General features: G+C 43.0%; 1 long non-coding RNA gene across 1 annotated transcript; it reads right to left on the bottom strand.

Annotated features, from left to right (window-relative positions):
- Positions 1 to 1730: 1730 nt before the first annotated feature.
- Positions 1731 to 4500, bottom strand: LOC133917674 (uncharacterized). Its single transcript, XR_009909711.1, has 2 exons — positions 4160 to 4500; positions 1731 to 2296 (listed from the first exon to the last, which is right to left on the bottom strand). It is a non-coding gene; the product is annotated as an uncharacterized LOC133917674 (long non-coding RNA).
- Positions 4501 to 10688: the final 6188 nt, after the last annotated feature.

A 10688-nucleotide genomic window follows, 5' to 3' on the forward strand; every position in this document is an offset into this window, starting at 1 on the left:
CATATTTATTATGGACTAATTGGAATTGGAGTTGGAGATATGTGTTTGCTTGTCTCATGGTATGCAGGTGATGGATGCAACTTGGCGGTCGACGACGGGATGATCGAGACCAAGCAGAGTGCTTGGTGCCAGACAATCAAGGAGGCTAGGCGGAGTTAAGGGTGATCATAGCTGAACACGTGGAGGTCAAGCAAAGCATTGAAGGCGGATGGAGACGGCATGTTGACAAAGTCAAGCGAAGGGAATGCCGGTGCAAGTGACAAGGCGGCCCGAGGGATCGGGAGCGGGAGAGACTTGCCGATGGTCAGGATCGCATGACGGAGTACATGCATCGACATCGAAGTGCTTGCTTAAGGTGTAAGCAAGGTGGTGAGTCACGCTTTGAGAAGCGTGCATGCGGTTTTGCGGTTTGGCCTCAAAACCGTGGGAGGACTGGAGGAGTATGTGGCACCATCGCGAAGCTTGCGTCGAGGCGAAGCTAATTCGTGAAGGCGTCACGGCCGTCCGATAAATGGAGAATAAAATGGACTAAAATACCCTCAGTGGTAGGTAGGAGTGCACTACAAGAGTGGGGTATTTTGGGGAAAAGCTAGGAAACTTAAGGGCCAAGTTTCCTAGGCTTATAGATAGAGGGGTAGGGCTAGAGAGAGCTTTGAACCAGCCACTTGAGCCCCCTTGTGCCACTCATTTGAGAGCCTTAGAGCTAGATTTTTAGAGGAGGGAATGATAAGTGCTTAACCTATGTAATAGATGAGAGTTTTGAGAAATAAATCTTTGTAATCCGTCTAAAATAGGGCTGACCTCTTTGAGTAATTAAGTTTATGTTTTTGCATATGCTTGAATTCCCCTCCTTCTAGTTTTCCTCTTTTGGCTCCCTTGCTAGTTTGCAAGTTTTTCGATTTTTGGTTTTGATTTTCGTTTTATTTTTTAGGCTGAAATTTCAACACCTTGTGAGATCATTCTTCTTGTTGTTAGAGGCATAAAAACTCATATACAAGTGTATGCTCATGGGTCTTGAGTACACTTGTCTCTAGACCATCAACTTGGAGAGGTTTCTTGCCCGGTAATCTTTTTCTTTGAGCTGCAATTTTTCACCTTTGTAGGGTTTTTTTTCTTGATGCTGGTGGCTTAAATACTCACATACTCATGTATTTGAGCGTGTCTTGAGTCCCCTTGCCATTAGACTATCATCTTGGAGGATAACCTTGTCCGGTGTCTATCTTATCTAGTTTCTTTGGAAGTCGCGAGTTTTTGTGCACAAAGACACATGGAATGGTCCTGAATGGAACCTATGGTTGATATTCCATCTGTGGAGTCATGTTGCCATGGAAGTTATCTTCTTGCTTTGTCTCTTTAATTCTTTTGCTTCCGCTTGAGCGTTTTGAGGTGCGTTGGGTGAGAAATAGGAAAAGGCCATCTATTTCGAAAGAAATTTGTTGAGGCGCATATTCACCCCCCCCCCTCTAGTCATCATTCTCGGTCCTACACCAGCTTTTCACCAGTATGTCGTCCTTCTACATGGAAGAAACCAGCAATTCTCTTCTGAATATGCCAATCATCATATATCCAATGTAGGGTGACACACATATATGATTTGTTCTGACATGATATCCACATGTTCTATGGTTGCACTAAAGCGGCAATAACAATTTTAAAATATACATACAACTTCTCCTTTTCTTCCAAATATATATCCATTATTTCCTTTCTAACAGTGATACGATACTTGATTAGAAAGCTACGGCGCAAGGATTTAATAAATCAACAAAGTAATCATGCTCAACAATATTAAAAGGGTACTCATGCATGAGTATTGCCAAATACAACTTCTTGACACTAGCTTCTTGATCATACCTGTAGGGCTCAACAACACTAGTGTCTTTTCCATGATCCTTTCCAGCTTTGAGTTGCAATTGTCCTTTTATTATACTATGTGCTGACTTCAGATGGTTCTGAAATCCAGTTGTTCCATAATTGCTCTCAACTCTATATTTGGTCCTACATTTTGGGAAGTTACAATACCCCCATAACTGCTCATAATTCTTCCCATTCACCTCTACTATCTCAATTTTCTTGGTAAAGTATAGCCAGATATCAGATGTACACTTCTTTAACCTCTTTGTAGTAGTCTCAGTCTCGTCATCATCAATATGAACAACATCACCCTACTGCCCCTATCCTTGTGTACCACCCTCATCATCAACATAAACCCTCTCGACTGTAGGTGTTAAAGATGATGGTGTCACACCGAGAGTTACACTGTGACTAGCACCATCGCTTGCCTTTCTCTTCAAGCCTGACAAGAATAACATACACATGGATATCAGATATACAAGTGTCATATAACAAATCACATCTATATGCTATTGGATTCGCAGCTTGAAAGCTAGAAGAAGCATCCTTAAAATGCATACAGAAAGCATATACGAGAAACGAAAAGACAACACTACTTGTGTATTTTACCCAAATTCAAAGAACAGTGCATTTCAGACAGGAAGAAGAGATGGATATTTTCCTTCTAGCTTTGCCAAAACCGGTATGAAGTTAAACAGAACCCAGTTTGTTTATGTGCTTGTGTAAAAAATAAAACAGAATAGATATATTGATTTAAATCCGCTAGTTAGAGAATATTGATTTAAACTAAATTTGTCTATATTTATACAGTTAAATGATAGCTATTATGCCAACTTGTTTTCATGATCCAAACATACATCATGCTGCAAAATAATACTTATTCGCCAGAAATTCACAACAAGAGAAGCTTTAGTGCTAGAAGGCATTTTCTTATCAGTTGGCAAGCATATGATCCAACTTCTAGTATGCCATTTATACTCCAATACTTCACAACATATCCCTAGATATTTACTGTATGTAGTTGTTTTCCTTTAATACTTCGACCCAGAGCTATAAGTGCCCCATATCTCCAAGTTTGAAATTTGGATCTGACCTTTCAAATATGGGAATCATGATCTTTTTATTTTCCCTCTGTTTTCCTTCAAGATCAAAATAGTTCAAACCAACAAGTAGCAAGAAATTTGAAATATTGGCTGAAACGATCGAACTACCCCAAACATATACTGCAATTAGATATCTCACATACCGACATACCGTGTTGAGTTCCAAGATATGCATTTTACGCTCACAAAACTGTATATTTTAAAGAAAGAAGGTTATATTTTCATAGAACAAATAACAAGTGGATATAGCATGCTTCATCTTTGTTTTCCACTTGATGCTTAAACATATCAGTTAACAATTAGATGAACACAACCACTACATGGCGTATGCTGTCACAAAAGTTTCTCTGGTTTACGATGCTAGCAGCAAGCGGCCCAAGCCTAAGTGCTTCTTCGGTGGCCTCGAGCCGGAACGGCCTTCTCCGGTAGGCAGCATCGGTACGTCGTCAAGCGTTGGCGGCTCCATGGCACACGAAAGCCGGACAAGCCGAGGATGCGAGATGGCAAGGGCAGGCTGGTAGCGTTCATCGGCCGTCGGTGACTCAATGCGTCCGTGGCGCAGAACGGCCGCAGATAGATGCCAGGCCGATGCAGACTACATGAAGAAGGCGACAGCGAATTGGAGGGCGATTGGCGGCAGCTGCGTGAAGAAGTGCAGAAGGCAATTGGAGGCTTGGAGCCGACTAGGGTTGCATTTACACGGGCGCTGGCCACTGGGCAAGTGGGCATTAGGTGTGTAAGTGTGTTGGTCTGGCCGCATGGTGGGATGCGGGCTGGGCTGCATCGACGTATTGCCCGCCTGTCTTCAAAACAGCTCGAAAACGGGTAAATCCTAATAAAAAGGGGATTTCGCAAAAACAGGCGGAATGAGACCTCACCCATTTTCGACCCGTTTTCGGATGAGTCTGTCCCGTTTCTGTCTGTTCCCACCAAAAAACCGAAAAAAAACGAAAACAACCAGAATAAAATGGGATACAGTTGCGGGACGGGACTTTCATCCCTACTCCTGCCTTCCTCATTACCCTCTTAAGAGCTGCACCATGGAAAATATTATGGTTACAGTGAATAGAAACATGCAACGAATATATCTTTTTATATACATCAGGATACTATACAGATAGTGCTCTCTCTTTACCTTAATTTATCTAAACAGTTCACGACAATATTGTACTATTTAAAAATGAGAGGTCATATGCATGTACCTATTTAGGCCCAATGTGAGAAATGAACGCTTCAGATCCAGTGTATATCTGCATAAGCTATCTAGTGAAATTATTGCGTACTAAAAAAATTGTCCAAAAAAGTGGGTAATAATACCAGCCCAAATCACAAATGCATGCAACGCATGACTTCGGTCTTTCAATACAATATTAAGGTTGGTCGTGGATAATTTATGAGTTCAAAAGGAACAAACATGGAAGCTGTGACAAATCCAATTATGTTCCGTATGAAATCAATATAACCGGGCAATTCTAACTGAACCTTAGAGGTGTAGTTTGATTCCAAGGTATCCTATGAAACACAGGATTTAGTAGAACTTCCACCGGAGTAGACCTCAAAATGAATAATAAAATGTCAAGAATTATGTCAGACATATGTTGGAAAGAATTAATTTTCCTGAAATGAAAACTTGGATCAATCTTGATAGTTTATATAGGGTAAAATCAATAGCATCATTATTATGGTTTAGGTAACTGGAATAACTAGATCGTCCCACTTTATAGGCTCTGATCTTTACTTTGATTATTTTCTTACTTGCCGATTACATAATAGGCCTCTCTTTAGCGGTCCAGAAGTCCTAACTAGGAAAGCTTATAGATAGAAAAGGACTCTAATCAATCCTGAAATCTAACTATTTCAAAACCTAAAAGGAAACTAATTATTTTGAAACCTAAATGGAAATTAATTATTTTCTTCCTTAATTACTTTTCTGCGCCCATATCATTTCCCTCCTTGCCATGAAATAGCTCATCCTCGAGCTGAATTTCTTGTGCCGAAGAATCGACCATTAATCGTTGTATTGGTATGCAGTCATATCTTCTTCTAATTCCAAAAAAATAGATTCCCTTCTTTAAACATTAACGTAGGTGACCTTTAGAAAATGGCTCAGAACAATTGAAGCATAACCCCTTTGCGTAGCAATCAGCCATCTCATGTGTAGTTTGGCGATGCATGCGTTGTCCAACAGTGGAGGTGGGAGAAGGAACTACAGGAATTGGAGAGGATTGACGACCTTGTTGACCTTCAGGATGGACTACTAGAGTTAACTCAGACTTAATGCTATTGTGTTTGTTGTTGCTGCCGTTGCTTGTGCTGTGGTTGCTGCTGCTTCTATTGGGTGAGATGAGGGCTTAAGGAGAGAATCATCGGGCTCTTCAGACAATCACTGTACATAAGCATGTGCCAAACTCATGGTTCTTTGCAGATTGGAAGGGAATTGGAGTTCCACATCAGCGCTAAAGGGTTTGCTGAGGCCTGAAGTGAACAATTGAATCTGTTGTTCAAGGAAGCGGCATGGTCTTGTTTAGGAGAGACAAAAACTACTTCTGATAATCTGCCACAGAACTAGTTTGACGAAGGCAAGCTCACCCAAAAGTTGGTGTGGATTGGCGGTCCAAAACGCATGTTAACAAATTATGAAAATTTGCGTCAAGATACAATGCCTTCATCACGTTCCAGCTGCATGTACCACTGTTGGTTGTCACCCGTTAAGTGGTAAGATGCGAGCCAAACCTTCTCTTCCTCGAGAGTGCGCAGACCTCGAAAAAAATTGCTCACATTGGTTGAGCCATGGCAATGGATCATCTTCGCCATCATAGGTCAGGAAGGATAGCTTATGATAACGAGGAACTGTTGGTGATATGCCCTAGAGGTGATCGAGTTTGCGGATTGGATCTGCTAATGGGCTTTAATGCTGATTAAAGGTCTATTAGGGTTTAGAGTCATAATGGGCTTTAATGTTGATTAAATGCCCATTAGCGTGCTCTATATAAGAATAGGCAGGGGTCAAGGCGCATTGAGAGTTTTTTACGAAAAACAGATCTTGCCACCAAAAACCCTAGCCGCCTCCTATTCCCGAACTCCCTTCGAAACCCTAGCCGAGCGCGCAGTGCTAGCACACCGGCGCACGGCGATTCCATCCTTGTACGTGTGGATACCGTAGAGATGCTGCTACTATTGCGGTGCTGATCTGCTCGGGGTACTCGAGACGTGCTTGGGGGTGCTCGGGTCGTGCTCGAGGTACTCGGGACGTGCTCAGGGTTGCTCGGGTCATGCTCGGGGGTACTCGGGACGTGCTCGGGGTACTCGAGACGTGCTCGGAGGTACTCGGGTTGTGCTCGGGAGTACTCGGGACGTACTCGCGAGTACTCGGAAGGTGCTCGGGACGTGCTCGGGTTGAGGTTGACGATCGACTACTTGACGCGCACGATGTTGAATTGGTCTGCTCCAACTCTTCTTCCGCTGCACTGCTCGTCAAGTGGTAACGATTCATGATCCCCTACTCGCATGGCTTCCTAGTTGAATGCGGTAGAGAAATTTTATTTTGTGCTAGCGTAGCCTACCCGCAACCCTTCAGGAACATCCCGTTTGTCTTCACTACGATCCATGAGAAAGATGCTTGAATTGCCTTTGTAGCTTTCATCGCCGGCCTTGGAACTTTCACCCATGATGGGCTTCCTGGAGGAAAGATGACCTTTGAAGGTGTCTTGACGAAGCTTGATGGTAGCAAGGTCAGTCTTGATAACAGCTATATCTGTAGATAGCTGGCGCAGGATGTCTTTGAGTGCCTTCTAGTCATCAATGGCTGGAGAGAGTGTCAACGACATGGGGTAGGAGTGATGGAGTGGTGGTGGCGAGGCTCGGAAGCGGCGGTTTCAGGGCAGGAGCTAGGCGATGGCCTAGTGCAGGGGTTGGTGGAGCGGTGGCGGCATGGTGCAGGGTCTGGTGGAGCGGCAAAGGTGTGGAGCCGGGGCTGGTGGAGTAGGAACAAGGTGTGATGCAGTAGGAACAGCGACGGCGGTGGCGGCAGCGTAGGGAGTAGCGGTGGCGGCATGGAGGAGGGTGTGCGGCGACAGGATCGGTGTCTCTGGATGCCAAATATTATGGTATTAAGTAACGGGAATAACTAGATCGCCCCCATCTTATGAGCTCTAATCTTTACTTTGATTATTTTTCTTGCTTGCCGATTACATAATAGTCCTATCTTTATAGATAAAAAAAGTTCTAACTGGAAAAGCTTATAGATAAAAAAAAATGACTCTAATTGATCATGAAATCTAGCTATTCCAAAACCTAAAAGGAAACTAATTCTTCCAAAATCTAAAAAACAACTAATTCTTTTATGTAGCATATCAATCACGATACCGTAAGGATGAAAAGTACTAAAGTGGTGATCAGATCCATGACGACTGGAATAGTTAAATCTTGCTTAGCTGGAAAAGCATGGACAAGGGCAACCAAGTTCAAGCTTTCCTTAGCTTTGATTAGGTAGAAAAGGACAGATCCCTTTTGTTGGACCTCACTTTACACAATAAAATAAAGTTGGACACTAGGGAAGGAGACAATGTGGAGCTATGTGGCAGCCACACGACAAATCAATTCAGCAACTATTGGGCTCTTCTAACTGTTTTTGAGCAAGACAGGATAATGCAAATGACACGAGTACTAGTGAGTGACAACTGGGTTAGATAGTGTGGTTCTCAGAACAACATGTACAATGGCAGCAGAAAGCTACCTGAAAGTAAATCAGAAGCAAGGTACAATAATTACAGTAAGTTAGTGGTAACTAGTGCAAAATGGGCACTACAATGGATTCGATCTAAAGGTAAAGCTGTAAAACACACATTTGAGCTGGGCTTTCCTACATACGAGGAGCTGACAGCCTTTCTTTGGGCTTACTGATCAAGCCACCAAGTTCTGGAATTCAATCTGGCATCATCATTTGCGTTTTGCAGGCAACAGCATTCTCAGTGCACACCGGATGTATCATGTGAATTTGATATTACCACGAGAGATTTGCCTTTCAAACAACCCTATACGAGCCTAAATTTGTTGATGAGGTAACAGACGAAACTGCACTTCAGCTAACAGTATCAGGCCACGTCAAACAATCGCTTCAGTAAAGCTGAGGAAGCTGTCACCCCGGTTACCATAAGCTTAAAGATGTTGGGAACAAAAGCTGGCTAGAATCAATTCTTCAGCTCGATCCATCATAATCATGCTACATGAAAGTTATGCTTCCGGTAAAGCTGAGCACATGCGGATACCATTTGTCTAGCTTTCCACCCTCTTTCCTACTTTTTGGATTCACGTTTGCTAAGTGATAATGTTGAGGCATTTTCTTTGGAAGTCATTTTGGTGAGTACTTAGTGACTCAGATAGCCAGACTAAAGCACAGATATTATTTTTTGTCAGTTGTAAACGTCCAGGCCCATCTACCAGTCTAGATGCTTGCCCACGTGCTAGTAAGGTAGGGTACGTTTGGATGACTGCCCACGCTGACCCCGCCAAAGCACTGGCGTGCCCACATGGTTCAGTCGCTGTTTGGATGGACGCCAACAATTGTCTCGTTCAGGCCATTCGTAGCCCAAGCTACTCTATTTCTCGCCAATTCACGGGCAGAACGAGTGCGGCGAGTTCCTCTGCAAAAAAATTGGCGAGCCAGCTTTTGGCTGGGCTAGCAAGGGCTCCATCCAAACGTGCCCTAGTGCCCAGTTCTGAACGGTGAGGGCTAGCTGCCTTGGCCTAAGGCATCCTCCCAATCGTTTCCCAGAACAACAATAAACTACATGACGCAAAGGGATTAGGCCCAAATCCTATGAATTAGAAGGGAAAATGAACTAGTTTCCCAGCCAAACTCAATGATCGGGTCAAATTCATGTCTATCCAGACAGGGCACAAAATAGATGCTGTAACTACGCTGCAAATTACAGTGGTAAAATGGACAAATGACAAGCTCCCATCACACAGCGAGCAACTGAACCGGCACAGCCAGTCGCACCGTTTGTTGAAGCCTCCACATACACCTTCTGCCTACGTCCTCGAATGCTCACCGCACTCTGAATTTTCTAAACCTGGGGTAGGGTTTGGTCACTCACCTCGGTCAGCGCTTGAGCACATGCCGGTCTCGGGCAAGACGTGCCGGCGTGGGGAGCCCTTTGCCCCGTGCCGTGAAGCTTCGGCTGCGCACCCCCTCGACCCTCGTACCCGCCCGCCACGGCTTTCGCCGGGTGCACTAGGCGGCAGGAGGCACGAAGGCGCCGCCGCTGCGAACGACGAAGTTTGTAACCGCCGCCTGGGTCCGCCGTTACGCCGATTCAGCGGAAGAGAGACGAACGCGCGCGGCTATGGCCCGTAGCCCGTAGGGTCGCCGCCAAGAAATCACTTCTCTAGCGTCTGATCCAAACAAAAGTTGGGCCTAACCCGTCGAGCCTTTGATTCCTTTTTTCTTAAGGGTCGTCGAGCGTTTCATGATGGGCCGAAGAAAGCGTTGCTTGACAAGTCTCGCCCGAGGTTGGAAGGAAGGCCGTGCAAGGGTGGGCCGAGCCGTGAACAGATGAGAACCCGTAGAGCCGTGAACATATAATATTTGCAAAACTATACAATTGTTTTAAAAATTTGTAACAATAGACTACTTTCACTCATTCATTGCATAAGAGTAAGATCATGTGGCCCTGTTAGTAGGATCGGTCCTAAGATTTGGTGGTAGAAACTAAAAATATGGCTTATTAAATTAAAACATTAAAAAATAATTAATATATAAATTGTAAAGATAATATTCAATGCATTAAAAAATATTTTCGATAAACACTTAGAGTATATAAAAAAACTCACACCTCAAATACTTTCTATAGATCATATTAAATAATTTAATCTAATATTTCTAGATACGAAATTATTAATGATAGTATCAACATCAATTTTATATAGTAACAATTTCTTCTAAATACATAAAGTTGTCAAACCATTTAATACTTTTGAGAGATTGTGGACCACAAATAGCTCTGTAATAATTTCAACATTGAAAATCTTCTTTTAGCTAACGCTATAGTCACAGATACAATAAATAATTAAGATTTGATAAGCAATAGAAATATTAGGATAACAATATATTTCTCTAACATACTAAAAAAATCTCTATAAAAGTTATTAGCCTATCTATCAAAGTAAATTACATAACCCTTAACTCAGATATTATATCATTTAACTCAACATCATATGAATCATCTATAGAGAAAGTATTTACAAATTTAGCGCATTAATATTTTAGTTCAATATCATCCAATTACTTTAAGGTTGTCGAGCTAAGTAAAAAACTCAAATATACTTTTAAATGCTTGGAGTTCTTCAAATCTATTTTTCAATAAAGTATTTGACATATCAACCATAATAAAAAATAATAATAATTTACTTCAAAAGCCTTCTCGGCTTGTAGAATTCATTCATTGTAATCAATTTCACCAAATTGTTTTTCCTAAGAGCATGACACTTTACTAGAATGATGTTTCCACGTGGCACCCGAGGCCCGAAGGAGTCAAGGATGCGAGGGCCACGACCGAGGGTACGCTGACCGCCTAGGAAGTCGAGCAACTACTAGGGAGGTGGCGTAGGAGGTAGAATGGCGGATCAAGACTACACGAGTAGTATACATGTAAACCAAGGAGGGGGCCAGGGCGCTCGCCATGCTTGCCCCCTCTAAGGCCGGCCTTGCCTGTCTATCAGAAATAAAAA

This window comes from Phragmites australis, chromosome 5, assembly GCF_958298935.1.
Source record: "Phragmites australis chromosome 5, lpPhrAust1.1, whole genome shotgun sequence".
Taxonomy (NCBI): domain Eukaryota; kingdom Viridiplantae; phylum Streptophyta; class Magnoliopsida; order Poales; family Poaceae; genus Phragmites; species Phragmites australis.